Source organism: Lampris incognitus, chromosome 7 (assembly GCF_029633865.1).
Source record: "Lampris incognitus isolate fLamInc1 chromosome 7, fLamInc1.hap2, whole genome shotgun sequence".
In the NCBI taxonomy this organism is placed as follows: domain Eukaryota; kingdom Metazoa; phylum Chordata; class Actinopteri; order Lampriformes; family Lampridae; genus Lampris; species Lampris incognitus.
In genome coordinates, this window is record NC_079217.1 from 51750653 (window position 1) to 51771688 (window position 21036).

Here is a 21036-nt window from a genome sequence, read left to right on the forward strand (position 1 = left end):
CTTCTAGTACGTCCAACTATGAAAGGCAAATGTCCTTGTGCGGTCCTGCAGACTGTCCATACACGTACACGTCTTCTTGTTGTTTTTAACACTCAGTGAGCACCTTAAGCCAGACACAGATCATTTGAAGGTCTGTGTAGTGGTGTGTTTCTGTGTGTATGGGTGTGAGTAAGCAAGCGTTTGACATTGTGCATATAAGAGTAACAACGAGCGTGCTTGAGTGTGTGTATGTGTTTGTGAGCGAGAGAGTAACTCTGTTGGGTCGGTATTTTGTATGTGTGTGTGTGTGTGTGTGTGTGTTTTAGTCTCCACAGCTATCTGCGATGTTTGAAGGCTGTGGTTGTGAATTAGGCTATTGTGATTCAGAACATGCTGGTGACAGAGAGACCTATTTCCTTGCATTAGTTCAGAGATGGACAGGCTGCTCCAGAGGTGTGACAGTGTATCAAAAGCTAAAGATACGGTGGAAAAATACTCAGTGCTGTGTGCAGCAAACACACACCACACATACTTTTCTACTAACACCCTCACATGCATCTCTCCACACACACATACAACTATGTTTTTACTCACACACTCGCATACATAAACACTTTAAGACAGAGGAAAGGGAATACTTGCATACATGCTATGGCACCCTTGTTCATGCTCATATGGTTCTGTTATGGTGTGAGTGTTGGCACTTGGCAGTTAGCTACTGTAGGTATGCATGCATCTTTAATGCTTCAGTATGGGGGCAGAGTCCAGCTATATTTTTAGAATATTTATAAGAATATGGCATTTTATTATTGATAACCTGAGAATGCAGTTTAGTGAAATATTCATAGCCATCTCCACAAGACCTTAAGGGGGCAAATCTGAGAAGAGAGGGAGCAGTAAGGAGAGTTTCACACCAAAACAAACCATAGAAATGAGGGATGGGAGGATGAGTGTGAAGAGGCAAGGAGTGATTGAAAGACAGAGTGTACGTGTGTGTTTTTGTGGCTATACTTGAGTCAAGAGAGATGGGCACAAAGGGAGGGAGAATGAGAAGCTGGGACAATTGAGATGTGCTTTGAATGGACACTTATCTCTCCGTGCTCTGGGAGTTGTTGGTGGTGGCAAGTCATTTGTAGAGAGCAGCAGGGCAAAGGCTATGTCTAGACTGCAGACTTTAATACTCAATCCAGATTTTTTTGGGGTCAAATCCAAAAATTTGTCATTGTTTACAGTTACTTTTTGAAAGTTACTCATATCTGATGTCAGCACAAACAGACATCCACCCTTGATTGACTGCCATGCGCAAACTAACAACAGCTGACATTTTGTGAACACGTTCGGCCTTTTCACTTGCAATTATTTCAAACACAGGTCAATAACAGCGTGTTCTTTCAGATTTAAGTCTTTGGTTTTTGGGCGTCTCCCCAAAAAGATCTAAATTCAATGAATTTGCTCCCTTTCCACCAATTTCCACGTCTACTTTCTGCCCACCTAGCATGTGCCATGACCTTGCCCCCCATTAGTGTCCCATGCGTGTCTCTGGTGTTTTCCCAAATCTAAATTACTATAGTTTTTCTGAAGCAATAATGGTGATTTGTCACTGAAAGACAAACCATAGTGCAAGACAGCCAAACTCGCTGATCTGTCCCACATGGTGAGAGACACAAACTGGACTTGGATTCCAACATTGCCAAACAGATTTGAGTTGCACGGCCACATAGTGGGTATGCATCAGATCTAGGATCACAGTTGAAAGTTGCCCAAATCAAAATTCAAAAAATACTTTTCCATGTGTTTTCTTTTATACTTTTCTGAGAGAATTCAGTCTGTGTAACTCTCAAAGCAAACGTCGGAAACAGGTCATGTTCAAGGTGCAGTCTGAAAGTAGCCAAAGAGAAGTCAGTGAAGAGAGGTGGAAAGCAAGATGGAGTCAGAGAGACCACATAAGAGGAAAAAGAAATCAAATTAACCAGGAACAAGGACAACTTTTGGTTAAGACGCGGTGCTGAGCAGGCATGTGTTGGAGCCCCTCCGTAAAGTTTTGAAAATTTTGACAGCTGAACAACCCTAATCAAGCCATACAGCCACAAACTTCTTGACTAAAAGCAAAGTGATGATTCAGATGGTGCCAAAAACAGCAAAGCAGGCACAAAAACCTGCGAAAATAGACTCCACGCTGGACCCTACACAGCAAACTAATAGCAATGCTAATGCCAACAAAGAAGCAATAGATGCCAGTATGGCAACCATCCCAGACCAAATCCTGACTGCTATCCAAGCAATTAAAGAAGTACAGGGTGTACAGGATGAACTGAAGGTGGTCATGGTGTGTATCACAGAAGCTGAAGACAAAATTACCACCATCAAGATGATATCGCATCCATGTTAGCTCAAAATACTGCCATGAAAGTGACTGTTGAGGAGTTAGTGCTTAATGTGGACGACTTAGAAAACCATAGCCACCATTCTAACCTTTGCCTGTGGGCCTTCTGGAAAAGAAGGAAGGGACTGCTATGTTTATTTTCGGAGAAGTGGCTTCTCAATGTGCTTGGTGCAGATAACTTTCCTGGACCACTGCTGATTGAGAGAGTGTACAGAATTGGCAAACTTAACAAAGCGGAAGCGTGGTCAGCGGTATGGCCCCAGGCAGTGATAATGAAATTTCTGAACTACACGGACAAGACTTGGTTCATGAAGGCAGCCAAAACGAAGGAACCCATGTTCCTGGTGAACCAAAGACTCATGTTTTTTCCCATCATCTCTGCCGAGCTCCTCAAGCGAAAAAAAAAAAAAAACCTTTGACCAAGTGAAGAAAGATCTGGCTTCCCTTTCCATTCCAGAGCTGCACTATGGGATTTTTTACTCAGCTAAACTTCCGCTAACCTACAAAAGGAAACACCACATTTTTGACACATCATCAGCAGTGGATAAGTTTGTTCATGAACTTAAAAATTGTAACTTGGAGACTGCGGGTAAATGAAGCAACAAAACAATATCTAAGTAGTACTTTTTGACGAGCACTTTGACCTAGTCAATATGCTCCACAATGTCTAGTGGACTTGAACAAACAATAATCGATGATGGTAATTGTATGTTACCACTGCATTTCTCACATTACTGACCACACATCGGATTAAGCTTCAGTGGCATTGTAGGTAAAACTAGATTAGACAAAGACTCGGTTCAGTTTGGTTGTCATAGTTTATACTGCTGATTAACTGGGGGTTCTGGTCTGGTTGTTGGGCATGGTGTTCCTCACCATGATGATGGCCTGGGTGGAACAGTGACGCTCCATAGTTGGGCTCTTTTTTGGGTTCCTCAGGATGTGTTTATTGTGGGACGGGTGAGTGTATTTGAGTTTGGGAAGTACACCCAGTAACGTTTCCAGTGTTCTATTTGTTATCTACTACTATTTGTAAATTTATTTTCTTTATTATTATGGAGTGTTTTCTGTTAGCAGCCTACTTAAACATATCCAGCTTAACCTGACTGAAATTATAACTTTCACCTATGGCCTCTGAACGTCATTCAATCACCTCCTGGAATGTAAGGGGACTAACTAAACTTGTCAAGAAAAGGAAGTTATGAGTAGAATGCAGCCATTAAAAGCCAAAGTAGTTTTTCTCCAGGAGACCAATTTTTAACCTCTGAGGAAGTAGTTGGAGTGAGTATGAGATGGCCTGGCCCGGTGTTTTTGGCCACTTTCAGCTCATATTCATGGGAGGCAATCACTCTCATAAATAAATCTGTGCCTTTTCAGCTTATTAGTGTCATTGTAGACCGATTTGGCAGATATCTTATCATTTAATGTGAAATTCTTTTGGTCAGATTAAATCTGTTTAATGTGTATGGGACAAACAATGATAACTCTACCTTTTTCAGACACCTTTTCTTATCACTAACCACTCTGTCTGGCCATTTTATCATTGGTGGGGATTTCAATTATGCACTCCAACCAGAGCAGGATAGATCTACTGGGATAGACACCTCCGACCCCCAGACAAGAAAAAGAGCTACTTCAATTTATGAAAGACTTTAACTTGTTCACTGTGTGGAGAAGTAAGTACCCCAACCAGCTAATATTTTCCTGTTACTCCAGTCCTTATCACGCTTTTTCCAGAGGTGATTGCTATTTAGTCTCGGCTGATTTAATATCCAAAATTACAAGCTATTGGTATGATAGCATAATAATCTCAGACCATGCATCAATTTCATGTCTTTTTGAATTACCCAACTTTTTGCACCATTCCCCCAAGATGGCATCTCCAGATAAATTGGCTTAGGGATCCAGAATTCACAGAGTTTATTAAAGCACAAATATATTTGTATTTTGAAAATAATGCTGTCAGCTAATTATGGAGCTCCATAAATGGTAAGCTAAATATAATGTTTTATCTACAATTAAGGGAATAAAAAGTTTGATGACATTAAAGCAATCCTATTATGAGCAAGGTGAAAAGGCTGGTATGCTGCTAGTCTGGTGCATTAAACAGATGCAAGCAGAGAAGGCAATATGTTCAATTCAAACAGATGAGGGGGTGATAACCTCCGACCCAAAAAGAAAGAACACCTTTCTAAACTCCTACCATAGCTTGTACAGCTCGGAATATTCAGATTCAGCTCCGCATATACAAAAGGAATTTCTGAATTCACTAGAATTTATTCCCCTGAACAGGGAATCCTTAGAGTTTAACCTTGATGCCCAGGAACTTCTATAACCAGCTTGAAAAGAGGAAAAAGTCTCGTACATGATGGAATTCCAATTGAAATATATTTTTAAAAAAACTAAATACCGCCTCTGCTTCATATGTATCAAGAATCGTTTGATAGGGGATCCTTCCCTCCTCCCTCAATACAGCAATAATTACATTCCTATTAAAACCCGGAATACCATCAACTCAATGTGGATCTTATAGGTTGATCTCTCTTATTAATAGTGACCTTAAAATTCTATGTAAAGTACTAGCTAAAAAGTTGGAGCCAATTTTACCCAAAATGGTTCGCTCTGAGCAAAATGGATTTGTACAGTGAAGGCAGGCCTTTACAACACAAGGAGGATGCTTAAAATACTTTTTGAGAAATCTGGCAGCCCCAACAATACTATTCTGTCAGTGAAGGCAGAGAAGGCCTTCAACAGAATAGAAGGGCATTATCCTTTTGAAATTCTAGAAAGGTTCAGTATGGGGGGACATTTCTTAGATGGTTAAGGCTTTTCCATGCTAATCCACGAGCTGAAATTTTGACTAATGGGCTTACATCAACTCCTTTTAAACTTATGGCAAAGTGGCCCAGTGGTTAGCACTGTTGCCTCACAGCAAGAAATTCCTGGGTTGGAACCCTAGGCCATCGCAAGTCCTTTTTGGGTGAAATTTTGCATGTTCTCCCTGTGTCTGCGTGGGTTTCCTCCGGAAGCTCAGTTTTCTTCCACCATCATAAAGACGTGCATGTTAGGGTTAATACTCCAGCCTGTGCCCCTGACCAAGGCAGTAGAAAAAAGAACTGGAGTTTGTCAAGTGCTGCAGCTGCCCACTGTTCCTATACAATAGGATGGGTTAAATGCAGAAGGTAAAATTAATTGTAACCAAAAACAACTGTACAATGATGAAAATAAAGTGGCTTTCTTTCTTTGAGTCTTAATTGAGGAACAAGACAAGGGTGTCTCTTATCTCCCATAATGTTTACCCTGGCTATTGAGATACCTGCCATGGCAATCCGTAAACACATCAACATAAAAGGAATAAAAATATGAAATATAAAACACCGAATACTCCTGTACATAATGTATGATGTAATTCTGTTTTGCTCCAGTTTGAAACAAACTACGTACATTACTTGAGCTGATTGGTGCTTTTGGCATCTTTTCAGGCTACAAAACAAAGACAAATCTGTAATAACGTTTATGGCAGAAAACTTTTACTTTCATGTGTGTTAATCTAAAAAATTACAATGTAGAGTATTTCATTTTTTTCCATTCATTTTACTGTCCCTTTTTGTAAAAGACAATAAAGAGATGAGTATTGTAAACAATACAGTGGCATAATGACCGAAAACAATTGTAGGTTGAATGGTGAGTCAAAGAGGCCATCTATGTGAAGAGGGAACGACCATCCCTGGGGGGGAAGAGTACATCTGTTGCCATTTTACAATAATGTGATTGCAACCATTCCCAAATCCTCTGTGAACAGTACACATTGCCATTAAAATCAAGTTATTGATCGTAGGAATTTGCATATGAAATTGATCGTTGTTTTCGGTCGTTATGCCACTATATTGTTTATAAGGGCGGGCATACCTGCAGTCAGTTGAGACTGAAGATGTCAGTTAGTTGAGTGATGAAATGTAACTGTCAATAAATGTTGTGTCCAGATTCAACCTTCTTTGAATTTCTTACCTGGATTATTGAGCATGTATCAAGACATAACATGCTTGTTGTTTATTAACTAAGTCTTCACATTATGTTCATCTGAATTGTTCTATTGTGTGGTCTATTGAAACCCCTTATGGGCCACATGTTAATATGTGATTAACAGTTGTCGCCATATTTTGTCGAGCCAGCTAATGTTACAGCACACCAGACAAGTTAGCATTACACAAGAGGTATAAAAAACGAGGGGAAAAAAGGTGAAATATGCTAACTGTTACACTGCAGGTTTAAATATAGCTCATGCTATTACAGTTAGCATGACTAATGCAATCCACTGTCAGTGATGTTACCATACAACTAACGTAACAAAAGACATTAAACTAAATATTAATTTAGCATTTGGTTAACACTATATTAGCGCCAAATTCCATGTTCTACATATAAATTCACTCTATATGCAAGGCTAACAGTTACTCACAGCAAGTATTGCATGTTAGCAAAGTTAGCTACCATTACACAGTTTAACGTTAGTGTAATCATCTAGTTTTCAGATTGCTGGCTAATGTTATCTTAAATTGCCATCATGCTTAATAAAGTTATCTTACTGACACTGTTGCCGACTTCACTCTTTCTCTTTACTTCACATTCTGTCACAGTCTCGGATAAAGCTTACTTAAGGTTATAACCTCCTTCTTCATGTCTGCGATGCTGTCAATCGGGTTCAAGGAGCACACTAAAAGCTACTTTTAGTTTGTCCAAAATTAATTTTGCCTCCTCCTAAGTGGCATGTAATGAATCCCACCGCCGGCCTGCCAGGCGGTGTTTGGGCAGGTCCGGGAGCTTTCTCCAGTGCAGCATTGAACAATCCATTGCAAGGACTCTGCTGAAGTGTGTAAAACGTAAGCAACTGTATGGTTGACAGGCTAACCACAATAGCTTTGACTTTTAGCGGGATTAGTCCTTCCTTCATTTTATATTATCTCTCATCTCGTCATAAGCTGCTTCTCCATGGTCAGTGGCAGCAAGCTAAGGACCTCGCTCTCCCCAGCAACACCCTCCATCTCCTCCTGGGGGATCCCAAGGCATTCCCAGGCCAGGTTTGACATGTAGTTCCTCCAGTGAGTTCTAGGTCTACCCCGGGGTCTCCTCCCAGCTGGACGTACCCAGAAAACCTCCAAAGGAAGGCGCCCAGGAGGCATCCTAATCAGATGCCCGAACCACCTCAACTGGCTCCTTTCAACGTGAAGGAGCAGCGGCTCTAATCCGAGCTTCCTCCATATGTCTGAGCTCCTATCTCTAAGGCTGAGCCCAGACATCCTATGGAAGAAACTCAATTCAGCCGCTTATGTATACGATATCACCCTTTCAGTATCTACCCAAAGCTCATGACCATAGTTGAGGTTGGCATGAAGATTGACTGGTAAATTGAGAGCTTTGCCTTCCGGCTCAGCTCCCTCTTCACCACAACGGTTTGGTACAACGTCCGCATTAATGCTGATGCTGCACCAATCCACCTGTCAATCTCCCGCTCCATCCTACCCTCTTGTAAACAAGACTCCGAGATACTTGAACTCCTTCACTTGAGGCAACAACTCCTCCCCAACCTGGAGGGAGCAAGCCACCATTTTCTGGTAGGGAACCATGGCCTCAGACTTGGAGGTGCTGACTCTCATTCCGGCCATTTCACACTCAGCTGCAAACTGCTCCAGTGAATGCTGAGGTTGTGTTCTGATGAAGCCAACAAAACTACATCATCTGTGAAGAGCAGAGGTGTAATTCTGAGGATCCCAAAATGGACACACTCCTCACCTTGGCTGCGCCTTGAGATCCTGTCCATGAATATCACAAATGGTATCGGAGACAAGGGACAATGTTGGCAGAGTCTGATAACCACCAAAAACGTGTTTGACTTTGTGCCGAGAATACAAACACAGTTCTCACTTTTGTTGTACAAGCACCAGATGGCTGGAGCAACTGCCACGGTACTCCCTACTCCCGCAGTACCCCCCACAGAATGCCCCATGGTACAGGGTCATAAGCCTTCTCCAAGTACACAAAACACATGTAGACTGGCTGGACAAACTCTTATGCCTCCCTCAGCACTTCCACAAGGGTAAAGAGTTGGTTCGTTGTTCCACGGTCAGGACGGAATTCGCATTGTTCCTCCTGGATCTGGGGTTTGACAATCAGTCGGAGCCTCCTTTCCAGCACACTAGAGTACACTTTCCTAGGGAGGCTAAGAAGTGTGATACCCCGATAATTAGAGCACACCCACCAGTTCGCTTTTTTAAATATGGGAACCACCACCCTAGTCTGCCACTCCACAGGTACTGTCCCCGACCTCCACGCGACGCTGAAGAGGCATGTCAGCCAAGACAGCCCAACAATGTCCAGAGCCTTCAGCATCTCAGGGCGAATATCATCCACACCTGACGCCTTGCCACCAAGGAGCTTCTTAACTACCTCAGAGAACTCTGCCAGGGATATGGGTGGGGGGGGGGCTTCCCCCCCTTGAGTCTTCAGACTCTACCTCCTCCACTGAGGAGGTGTTAGCTGGATTCAGGAGCTCCTCAAAGTGTTCTTTCCACCGCTCGACAACATCCCCAGTCTGAGTCAACAGTTTCCCTCCCCAGCTGCATACAGCCTGAGTCAAGCCCTGCTTCCCCTTCCTGAGTCACCTGACGGTTTACCAGAATTTCCTTAAGGCCAACTGAAAGTTCTCCTCCATAGCCTCGCTGAACTCTTCCCACACCTTAGTTTTTACTTCCGCGACTGCTGAAGCCACAGCCCTTCTGGCCTCCCGGTACCTGTCTGCTGCTTCAGGGGACCCCAGGGCCAACCATTCCAAAAAGGCCTCCTTCTTCAGCCTGACGGCTTCCCTCACCACCAGTGTCCACCAGCGGGTTCTTAGGTGCCAACTCAATAGGCCCTGATGACCTTATTACCACAGCTCCTACCTGCCGCATCTGCAATAGGGGCTTTGAACATTGCCCACTCAGACTCCATGTCCCCAACCTCCCTCAGGATACATGAGAACTTCTTCCGGAGGTGGGAGTTAAAGATGTCACAGACAGGGGCCTCTGCCAGACATTCCCAGTTCACCCTCACTACATGTTTGGGTTTGCCAGGTGTGTCCGGCAGCCTTCCCCACCATCTGATCCAACTCACCACCAGGTGGTGATCAGCTGACAGCTCTGCTCCTCTCTTCACCCGAGTGTCCAAAACATACGGCCACAGATCTGATGATGTGACCACAAAGTCTATCATCAATCTTCGGCCTAAGGTGTTCTGGTACCACGTACACTTATGAACTATCTTATGTTCGAACATGGTTTTTGTTATGGCCAATCCATGACTCGCACAGAAGTCCAATAACAAGGCACCACTCGGGTTCAATCAATCAAGTTGCATTTTATATAGCGCTTTTCTATCTGCAACAGCCAGTCAAAGCGCTTTACATTTCTGGTCAAATCTGAATTTCAGACACCTGTTTTAATAGAACACAAGCTGTTTTCTATTTCCCAGTGTTGTGTTTTCTGTCGCTGCTCTCTCCATCATCACATTTCACACATTTACTTTCTGGTTGGGAGGGGGGGGCATTCCTCCCCGTCATGCCCCTCCGAGTTTCCCCATCGTTGCCCACGTGAGCGTTGAAGTCCCCCCAGCAGAACTATAAAGTCTCCAGGCATAACCCTATCCAGGACACCACTCAGAAACTCCAAGAAGGCCGGATAATCCAAACTGCTATTCGGTGCATAAGCACACACAACAGTCAGAGCCTTCCCCCCAGCGATTCACAGTCGTATAGAGGTGACCCTCTCATTCCCCAGGGAGAACTCCTACACGGTAGCACTCAACTGGGGACTTGTGAGTATACACACACCCTCCCGGCACCTGTGCACCTGTCACCTTGGCCAACTCCAGAAAAGTAGAGTCTAGCTCCTCTCCAGGAATTTGGTACCAAAGCCAATGCTATGTGTGGAGGTGAGCCCAACTACGTGTATCTAGTTAGTATCGCTCCACCTCCTGCACCAGCTCAGGCTCCTTCCCTGCCAGAGAGGTGACATTCCACGTCCCGAGGACCAGTCTGTGATGCCAGAAGCCGGCACGCCCCGGTCCCTGCCTTTGCCTGCCACCCAGCCTGCATTGCGCTCTACCCCAGTGCTCATCCCTGCGAGTGGTGGGTCCACGGGGTGATATTGTCTATTTGGCCAAATCAGATCAAACAGATTGTGAAGATTAGCTGCCACTATGCGGACCATTGGCCACAGCAAAATCTGAGTATTTTGATCTGACATCACAAACATGGTTAGCAAAAGGAGATATACTGGAACTGCTGGACAATTAAACTGTCTGTTGTAGAGGGTAGCCCTAAACTAAGTTTTCCCCCTACTTTTCCTTCCTATATCTCCTTAAATGTAAATGAACACTAAAGATAGCATTGTTTAAATATTTTCACATATTTAATGTGTTAATGTGTAGACACAAATGGGACAAATTAACGCCATTCTTTTAGGCCAGATCATACTATCTAAGGGCTTATTGGAAATACCTGATAGCTGTTATATGCAGAGGTTTCTTGTGGTTCACATACAGGCATACAGACGTGCTCAAATTTGTTGGTACCCCTCCACAAAAAATTAAGATTGCACATTTTTCTCTGAAATAACTTGAAACTGACATAAGTAATTGGCATCCACCATTCTTTATTCCATTTTTCATAGAAATCAAGACTTTGGTTTTATTCAACATATTGTACATAATAAAATGAATGAAAATGGCATGGACAAAAATGATGGGACCCTTAACCTAATATTTTGTTGCACAACCTTTAGAGGCAATCACTGCAATCAAACATTTTCTGTACCTCTCAGTGAGACTTTGACACCTGTTAAGTATTTTAGACCATTCTTCCTTAGCAAACTGCTCCAGATGTCTCAGGTTTTATGAGTGCTTTCTCTGGACTGCAAGTTTCAGCTCTTTCCATAGATGTTCAATAGATTTCAGATCAGGACTCATAGAAGGCCACTTCAGAATAGTCCATTGTTTTGTTTTTATCCATTCTTGGGTGCTGTGTGTTTTGGGTCATTATTCTGTTGGAGGACCCATGACCTGCGACTGAGACAGAGCTTTCGACACCAGACTGTACATTTCGCTCCAAAATGCCTTGATAGTCTTGAGATTTCATTGTGCTCTGCACAGATTCAAGGCATCCTTTGTGAGGTACAGCAAATCATCCCCAAAACATAACCGAGCCTCCTCCATGTTCACTGTTGATATGGTGTTCTTTTCTTTGAAAGCTTCATTTTTTTCCTCTGTGAAAATAGAGCTGATGGAACTTGCCAAAAAGCTCCAGTTTTGACTCATCTGTCCATAGGACATTCTCTCAGAAGGATTGTGGCTTGTCAATATCCATTTTAATAAATTCCAATGTTTTTTTTTTTACATTTTTCTCTCAAAAGTAGAGTCCTCCTGGGTCTGCTTCCAGGGAGCCCACTTTCACCCAAAAAGCAACAGATGGTGCTTAGAAACTGACGTACCTTCACCTTGCAGTTCAGCTTATGTATCTCTTTGGCAGTTATCCTTGGTTGGTTCTTTTTCTACCATTTGCATTATTCTTCTGTTAAATCTGGGGTCGATTTTTCTCTCTTGCGGCTGCACCCAGGGAGATTGGCTACATTTCTATGGCCCTTAAACTTCTTAATGATATTGGCAACTGTTGTCACAGGAACATTAAGCTGTTGTAGCCTGTACCTTTACCATGTTTGTCTATTATTTTCTTTCTGATCTCCTCAGACAACTCTCTTTTGTTTTCTCTGGTCCATGTTCAGTGTGGTGCACACAGTGATACCAAACAGCCCGGTGACTACTTTTCTCCATTTAGATAGGCCAAATGACTGATTCCACGATTGGAGACATCATATGTGATACTAATTAAAGGAAGTAATTAGTTTAAAATCACTATAATCCAGTTATTTATTATCTTTTCTAAGGGATGCCAACAAATTTGTGCAGACCATTTTAGAATATCTTTGTAGAATAAGCAATAATTCATCTCTTTTCACAGCTCCTTTTCTTTATTCTGTGACATACCAAAGACATACAAGTTTACATGACAAAATAGCTTTTAATTGTATCACTTTTCAGGAGGAATGAAGCATCATTTCAATGAGCTGTAAGGGTACCAACAAATTTGAACATGTCTGTATTTATAATTAGCTACAGCAGTCATCTACTTATATCATGAACTTAATAAAAAACCTCTGTGTATGATATATGGTTTCAGCATATCTCTGGACATGGAGAATGTTAAGCAGTTAATGGTCAAGAGGCAGATATTTCTGAGGGACAGGACAATATGCGAAATGACTGTAAATGTCTGCATACGCCTTTCAACAGCATGCACATGAATTTCAAATCTCATTAATTTCTGCTGCACATTTATACTTGGAAATTTGATAAGAGTTAACGAGAAATTCTACATGATGGTTGGAGATTTTAGGATACTTCTCTACATTTTGAGTTTCACAGAACTTTATCATTGCCAGTTTCCTTCAGAAACCTGATTTTTCACCCAGTGTGGCAGCATGCCTAGATGCCTTGCTTTATGTTGACTCTATGGTGGGATGAAGTTGGACATTGGTGATAACTACCTATAGGAGAAACAATTTATATTGTTTTCTTTTTAATTTCTATTTATTTAATCTTAAATTTGTTTTATTTTTTTGTTTGTCTTGTGTATGTTTTTATAATGATGTAGTTAGGTATTGTTTGTTTCTTGAAAAATTAATAGAGTGTAATAATAATAATAATAATTCATTTTATTTAAGGGCACCTTTCACAGCACTCAAGGACACCTAACAAAACACAGTTAAAAACAAGCAGCAATGTATCAAAACTTGATAAAATCAAACAAAGCAATTATATACAATAACAAGTTAATACAATAGATAGGTATAAAATGATCATCTGTGCAAAACTCAGTGTGGTGTAACCATTAAAGTCAGATCAGACCAAATATGCCAGTTTGAAAAGGTGCGTTTTGAGATGGGATTTGAAGGTAGAAAGAGAGTCAATATTGCGAATGTCTTGTGGGAGAGAGTTCCATAGGTGGCGGGTAGGATGTCTGAAGGCTCTACAGCCCATGGTAGTCAAGCGGGCAGATGGTGTAGTGAGTTGGATGGCAGAAGAGGATCTAAGAGTACAGGAGGGCGTGTGGATATGAAGGAGTTCAGAAAGATACGAAGGTGCTAGGTTATGAAAAACCTTAAAGGTGAGGAGCAGGATCTTGAAGTCGATATGGTATTTAACAGGGAGCCAACGGAGTTGCAGAAGAACAGGAGTGATATGATATATGGAAGGAGAGCTGATAATGATACGGGCAGCTGAATTCTGGACCAATTAAAGTTTATGAAGACACTTGAGCGGAGGACCAAAGAGGATAAAATTGCAGTAGTCAATACGGGGTGTAACCTGGGTGTGAATGAGAATGGCGGTGCTGTTTGGTGTAAGCGACGGGCGAAGACGATTAATATTGCATAGGTGGAAGTATGCAGACCAAGTAACGTTGTTGATGTGTTCCAAAAGATATTGTGCTGTCCAAGATGAGACGCTTAACCTGAGGGGAAGGAAAAAACAAGGGAAAAGGGAAGATAAAGAGACATTTAGAAGAGTTTAACTTTTTAAGTGCTTTTTTTTCCTTTTTACAAAACACACTGAAATTTGCTGCCATTAAAAAGTTGTTGAATTTCTCGCTCACATTAGTTTCAATGTGCAACTTAGTCATGCAAAAACACAAACAGACATGCACAGAAACATTCACAAGTTATAGATGTGATGACAATTCATAATTTATTTTTCTATTACCTAACCCTAACCCTTTGTTGAACTCATATGCTACTCACCCAAGGGTGGTCCTTCTCAGTTTTTCACTCATTACCAAGTGACGACTTTTGAGCCTCACAAGCTGAGTCAGTGCTAATCCCACACCCTCACACAGACTCTCTCTCTCTCTCTCTCTCTCTCTCTCTCTCTCTCTCTCTCTCTCTCTCTCTCTCTCTCTCTCTCTCTCTCTCTCTCTCTCTCTCTCGCTTACACACAAACACACACACACACACACACACACACACACACACACACACACAGCATAGAAAAGTACAGCCACATATTTCTTCTCCTTCACATCAACATTTTTCAATTTGGTGCATTCATAACAAAGTTTAAAACTTGCTGCCCAAACTTCACTTTCTTTCTGCCGCTACCTCACACCCCTGCCCTTCCCCTTTGCTGTTTCATCCATCTCTGTCACGCTTCTCCTTCCCCTCTCTCCTCCAATCCCCGTCACCTGTCGTCTCCCACCCCCCTCCATTTTAGTTTGACTGACAGGCCAATTCCACAACACAGAAAATGGAAAACGTGCACACAGTGCATGCACACACTCAGACATACACACCCTGACTCACTGTGGACATAAAAGCACTCACAGGCACGAATGCACAGGACTGCATGCACACATAAGCACATATAGTGTGCTGATGCACTATTGCACACTGGTATCAATTCCAAATACACACACACACACACGCACACACACACACACACACACACACACACACACACACACACACACACACACTCAAAACCATTCACACATTTAAACTTAGCGCATAAGCACCAGCATACACATTGCAGACGTAAACACCCCACTCACCATCACTCAAAGGCCTTGCTATTCAGTAGTTGTGTGTGCATAAGTCAAAGCCATCATAGCAATAATGTAATGTTTAACATGAAGCTGACTTTCATCCTTTAAACCAGCTGTCACTTTCACTATAAGCGAGGCTTACAGCAGTCACACCAAGAGATGAGTGAAGCATTCTGCCCTTTGAAGAAATGACCGCATTATATCCTTAAATACAATCTGTCCCTCATATGCTTCATTAGTTTATTTTTGTATGGATTCATTTGTTTTTTTTCTATATTACTCTATTTTAAAAAAAATATGTTTATTACTTTTTCAGTATTAATAACAAAAACATTGCAAAGTATAACAATACAATGCACATCTGGAGGCAAGATAAGAAGGGCAAGTAATAAACATAGTATATCTATGTACCTACACTAAGTATACACAGTCATATGTAACATCAAGCATAGTTTCCAAAAGGTACAATCAGAATGTAAATAAGTAAATACATAGACAACTAAAAATAAATTAACTATTTATCTATGTTTTACTATGTCCTCTACCAAATTTATACCCCCTTTTTACACTGAGACAAGTGATGCAGATCAAAATGCAAACCTTTCTGTGTGTTAGTTGTTTTCAGTCTTTTTGTTATACCACACCTCGCCTGGAAAAGGGAAACTGGGTCCCCTCCGGTAGCCAGACCTAGGAAGGGAGCTTGCAAGTGAGCGTCTGGTGGTTTGGCCTTGGCCCATGGGACACAGTCGGGACCAGTCCGAAAAAGCAACATGGACCGACCACCCCATGGACCCACCATCCGTGGGGATGAGCATGGAGTAGGGTATATTGCAGGCCAGGCGGCAGACAAAGGCAAGGACTGGGGCGTGCCAACTTTCGGCATCTTAGACTGGTCGTTGGGACGTCGAATGTCACCTCTCTGGCAGGGAAAGAGCCTGAGCTGGTGCAGGAGGTGGAGCGGTACCAACTAGATCACGCTGGGCTCACCTCCACACATAGTAGGGGCTCAGGTACCAAATTCCTGGGGAGGGGCTAGACTCTACTTTTCCGGAGGTGGCCAAGGTGACAGGTGCTGGGCAGGTGTGAGGATACTCAAGTTCCCGGTTGAGTCCCGCCATGTTGGAGTTCTCCCCCGGGGAATGAGAGGGTCACCTCTATACGACTGCGAGTCGCTGAGGGAAAGGCTCTGACTGTTCTGTGTGTTTATGCACCGAATAGAGGTTTGGAGTATCCGACCTTCTTGGAGTCTCTGGGTGATGTCCTGTATAGGGTTATACCTGGGGACTCTATAGTTCTGCTGGGGAACATCAACGCTCACATGGGCAATGATGGAGAAACCTGGAGGGGCATGATTGGAAGGAACGGCCTCCCCAATCGAAACCCGAGCGGTGCCTTGTTATTGGACTTCTGTGTGAGTCATGGATTGGCCATAACAAACACCATGTTTGAACATAGGTAGTTCATAAGTGTACTTGGTACCAGAACACCTTAGGCCGAAGATCGATGATAGAATTTGTGGTCCCTATCATCAGATTTGCAGCTGTATGTTTTGGACACTTGGGTGAAGAGAGGAGCAGAGCTGTGAACTGATCGCCACTTGGTGGTGAGTTGGATCAGATGGTGGGGAAGGCTGTTGGACAGACCTGGCAAACCCAGATGTGTAGTGAGGGTGAACTGTGAATGTCTGGTGGAGGCCCCTGTCCGTGAGGTCTTCAACTCCCACCTCCAGAAGAAGTTATTGTGTATCCCGAGGGAGGCTGGGGACATTGAGTCTGAGTGGGCCATGTTCAAAGCCTCTTTTGCGGATGCAGCAGGTAGCAGCTGTGGTCATGAGGTCATCAAGCCGTTAGGATGAAAAATTAGGCCTTTCGGGCTTAATTGGCCCAGGGGTCTCCTGAAACAGTAGGCAGGTGTCGAGAGGCCAGAAGGGCTGTGGCTTCATTGGTTGCAGAAGCAAAAACTTGGGTGTGGAAGGAGTTTGGCGAGGCTATGGTGGAGGACTTTCAGTTGGCATCAAGGAAGTTTTGGTAAACCATCTTGCAACTCAGGAAGGAGAAGCAGCGCTTGACTCAGGCTGTACTCCGCTGGGGAAGGGAACTGCTGACCCGGACTGGGGGTGTTGTCGGGTGGTGGAAGGAACACTTTGAGGAGTTCCTGAACTCGGCTAACATGTCCTCAGTGGAGGAGGTAGAGTCTGAAGACTCGGGGGAATCCCCACCCAAATCCCTGGCAGAGGTCTCTGAGGTAGTTAAGAAGCTCCTCGGTGTTAAGGTGCTGGGTGTGGATGAGATTCACCCTCAGATGCTGAAGGCTCTGGAGATTTTTAGGCTGTCTTGGCTGATATGCCCCTTCAGTGTTGCGTGAAGGTCAGGGAAAGTACCTGTGGTGTGGCAGACTGGGGTGGTGGTTCCCATATTTAAAACGGGGCCGGAGGGTGTACTCTAATTATTGGGGCATTACACTGCTAAGCCTCCCTGGGAAAGTCTACTCTAGGGTGCTAGAAAGGAGGCTCCGACCAATTGTCCAACCTTGGATCCATGAGGAACAATGGCCTTGTAATAACAGACCAACTCTTTGCCCTTGCGGAAGGGCTGAGGGAGGCATGGTTTGTGGACTTGGAGAAGGCTTATGACCGTGTACCACAGGGCATTCTGTGATTCTGTGGGGGGTACTGCGGGAGTATGGGGTACTGGGGCGGTGTCTACAAGTCATCCGGTCCTTGTATAACCAAAGTGAGAGCTTTGTCCGTATTCTCGGCACAAAGTCAAACACATTTTTGGTGGGTGTCGGACTCTGCCGATGTTGTCCCTTGTCTCCAATTCTGTTTGTGATATTCATGGACAGGATCTCAAGTTACAGCCAAGGTGAGGTGTGTGTCCGTTTTGGGAACCTCAGAATTGCATCTCTGTTTTTCGCAGATGATGTAGTTTTGTTGGCTTCATCAGAACGCGACCTCCAGCATGCACTGGAGCAGTTTGCAGCTGAGTGTGAAATGGCCGGGATGAGAGTCAGCACCTCCAGGTCTGGGTTCTCTGCTGAAAAATGGTGGATTGCTCCCTCTGGGTTGGGGATGAGTTGTTGCCTCAAGTGAAGGAGTTCAAGTATCTCGGGGTCTTGTGCATGCATAAGGGTAGGATGGACCGGGAGATTGACAGGGGGATTGGTGAAGCATCAGCAGTAATGTGGACGTTGTACCAAACCATTGTGGTGAAAAGGGAGCAGAGCCAGAAGGCAAAGCTCTCAATTTACCGGTCGATCTTCGTTCCCACCCTCACCTATGGTCATGAGCTTTGGGTAGTGACCGAAAGGGTGATATTGTGGATATAAGTGGCTGAATTGAGTTTCTTCTGTAGGGTGCCTGGGCTCAGCCTTAGAGATAGGGTGAGGAGCTCAGACACCCGGAGGGAGCTCGGAGTAGAGCCACTGCTTCTTCGCATCGAAAAAAGCCAGTTGAGGTGGTTCAGGAGTCTGATTAGGATTCCTCCTGGGCACCTTCCTTTGGAGGTTTTCCAGGCATGTCCAACTGGGAGGAGACCCCAGGGTAGACCCAGAACTCACTGGGGGGACTACATGTCCAATCTGGCCTGGGAATGCCTTGGGAGCCCCCGGGATGAGCTGGAGGGTGTTGCTGGGGAGAGGGACATCCAGAGTGCCCTACTTAGCTTGCTGCCATCATGACCCAACCCCGGAGAAACGGCTGATGATGAGATGAGATGAGAACCGCCATACTAAGGAGTTAGTAAATTGTTTAAACAGAGACTGTGATACAGTGTAGATGTTTCTCAGTACAGAAATATATATATATATATATATATATATATATATATATATATATATATATATATATATATATATATATATATATATATACACTACCGTTCAAAAGTTTGGGATCACCCAAACAATTTTGTGTTTTCCATGAAAAGTCACACTTATTCACCACCATATGTTGTGAAATGAATAGAAAATAGAGTCAAGACATTGACAAGGTTAGAAATAATGATTTGGATTTGAAATAAGATTTTTTTTACATCAAACTTTGCTTTCGTCAAAGAATCCTCCATTTGCAGCAATTACAGCATTGCAGACCTTTGGCATTCTAGCTGTTAATTTGTTGAGGTAATCTGGAGAAATTGCACCCCACGCTTCCAGAAGCAGCTCCCACAAGTTGGATTGGTTGGATGGGCACTTCTTGCGTACCATACGGTCAAGCTGCTCCCACAACAGCTCAATGGGGTTCAGATCTGGTGACTGCGCTGGCCACTCCATTACCGATAGAATACCAGCTGCCTGCTTCTGCTCTAAATAGTTCTTGCACAATTTGGAGGTGTGTTTAGGGTCATTGTCCTGTTGTAGGATGAAATTGGCTCCAATCAAGCGCTGTCCACTGGGTATGGCATGGCGTTGCAAAATGGAGTGATAGCCTTCCTTATTCAGAATCCCTTTTACCCTGTACAAATCTCCCACCTTACCAGCACCAAAGCAACCCCAGACCATCACTTACCTCCACCATGCTTAACAGATGGCGTCAGGCATTCTTCCAGCATCTTTTCATTTGTTCTGCATCTCACAAACGTTCTTCTTTGTGATCCAAACACCTCAACTTGGATTCATCCGTCCACAACACTTTTTTCCAGTCTTCCTCTGTCCAATGTCTGTGTTCTTTTGCCCATCTTAATCTTTTTCTTTTATTGGTCAGTCTCAGATATGGCTTTTTCTTTGCCACTCTGCCCTGAAGCCCAGAATCCCGCAGCCGCCTCTTCACTGTAGATGTTGACACTGGTGTTTTGCGGGTACTATTTAATGAAGATGCCAGTTGGGGACCTGTGAGGCGTCTGTTTCTCAAACTAGAGACTCTAATGTACTTATCTTCTTGCTCAGTTGTGCAACGCGGCCTCCCACTTCTTTTTCTACTCTGGTTAGAGCCTGTTTGTGCTGTCCTCTGAAGGGAGTAGTACACACCGGTGTAGGAAATCTTCAATTTCTTAGCAATTTCTCGCATGGAATAGCCTTCATTTCTAAGAACAAGAATAGACTGTCGAGTTTCAGATGAAAGTTCTCTTTTTCTGGCCATTTTGAGCGTTTAATTGACCCCACAAATGTGATGCTCCAGAAACTCAATCTGCTCAAAGGAAGGTCAGTTTTGTAGCTTCTGTAACGAGCTAAACTGTTTTCAGATGTGTGAACATGATTGCACAAGGGTTTTCTAATCATCAATTAGCCTTTTGAGCCAATGAGCAAACACATTGTACCATTAGAACACTGGAGTGATAGTTGCTTGAAATGGGCCTCTATACACCTATGTAGATATTGCACCAAAAACCAGACATTTGCAGCTAGAATAGTCATTTACCACATTAGCAATGTATAGAGTGTATCTCTTTAAAGTTAAGACTAGTTTAAAGTTATCTTCATTGAAAAGTACAGTGCTTTTCCTTCAAAAATATGGACATTTCAATGTGATCCCAAACTTTTGAACGGTAGTGTATATATATATGTATGTATGTATGTCTCCCTCTCACCCTTTTTTGGGTGTTTTTTACCTTCCTCAGTCTCAGCTCCTCTACCAGAGGCCTGGGAGTTTGAGGGTTCTGCGCAGTATCTTAGCTTTTCCTAGGACTGCTGTCTTCTGGACAGATACGTCAAATGTTGTTCTTGGAATCTGCTGGAGCCACTCTGCCAGTTTGGGGGTCACACCCCCTAGTGCTCCTATTACCACTGGGGCTACTGTGGATTTCCCCTTCCACGTCCGATCAAGTTCTTCCCTCAGCCCTTGATGTTTTTCTAGCTTCTCATGCTCTTTTCTCTTATGCTCTTTTCTCCTTCTCCTGCTTTTCCGTCACTCGGGATTACTACATTGATCACTACTGCTGCCTTCTGTTCCTTGTCAGCCACCACAATGTCTGGTTGATTAGCCAGCACCTTCTTGTCGTTTTGGAACTTGAAGTCCCACAGGATCTTAGCTCTGTCATTCTCAACCACCGTTGGC

The 21036-nt window shown here is 43.5% G+C and overlaps 1 protein-coding gene across 2 annotated transcripts in view; it reads left to right on the top strand.

Moving 5' to 3' along the window:
* Positions 1-21036, top strand: part of gria4a (glutamate receptor, ionotropic, AMPA 4a) — a 298568-nt gene that overhangs the window by 225590 nt on the left and 51942 nt on the right. The gene's annotated exons all lie outside the window — the stretch shown is intronic.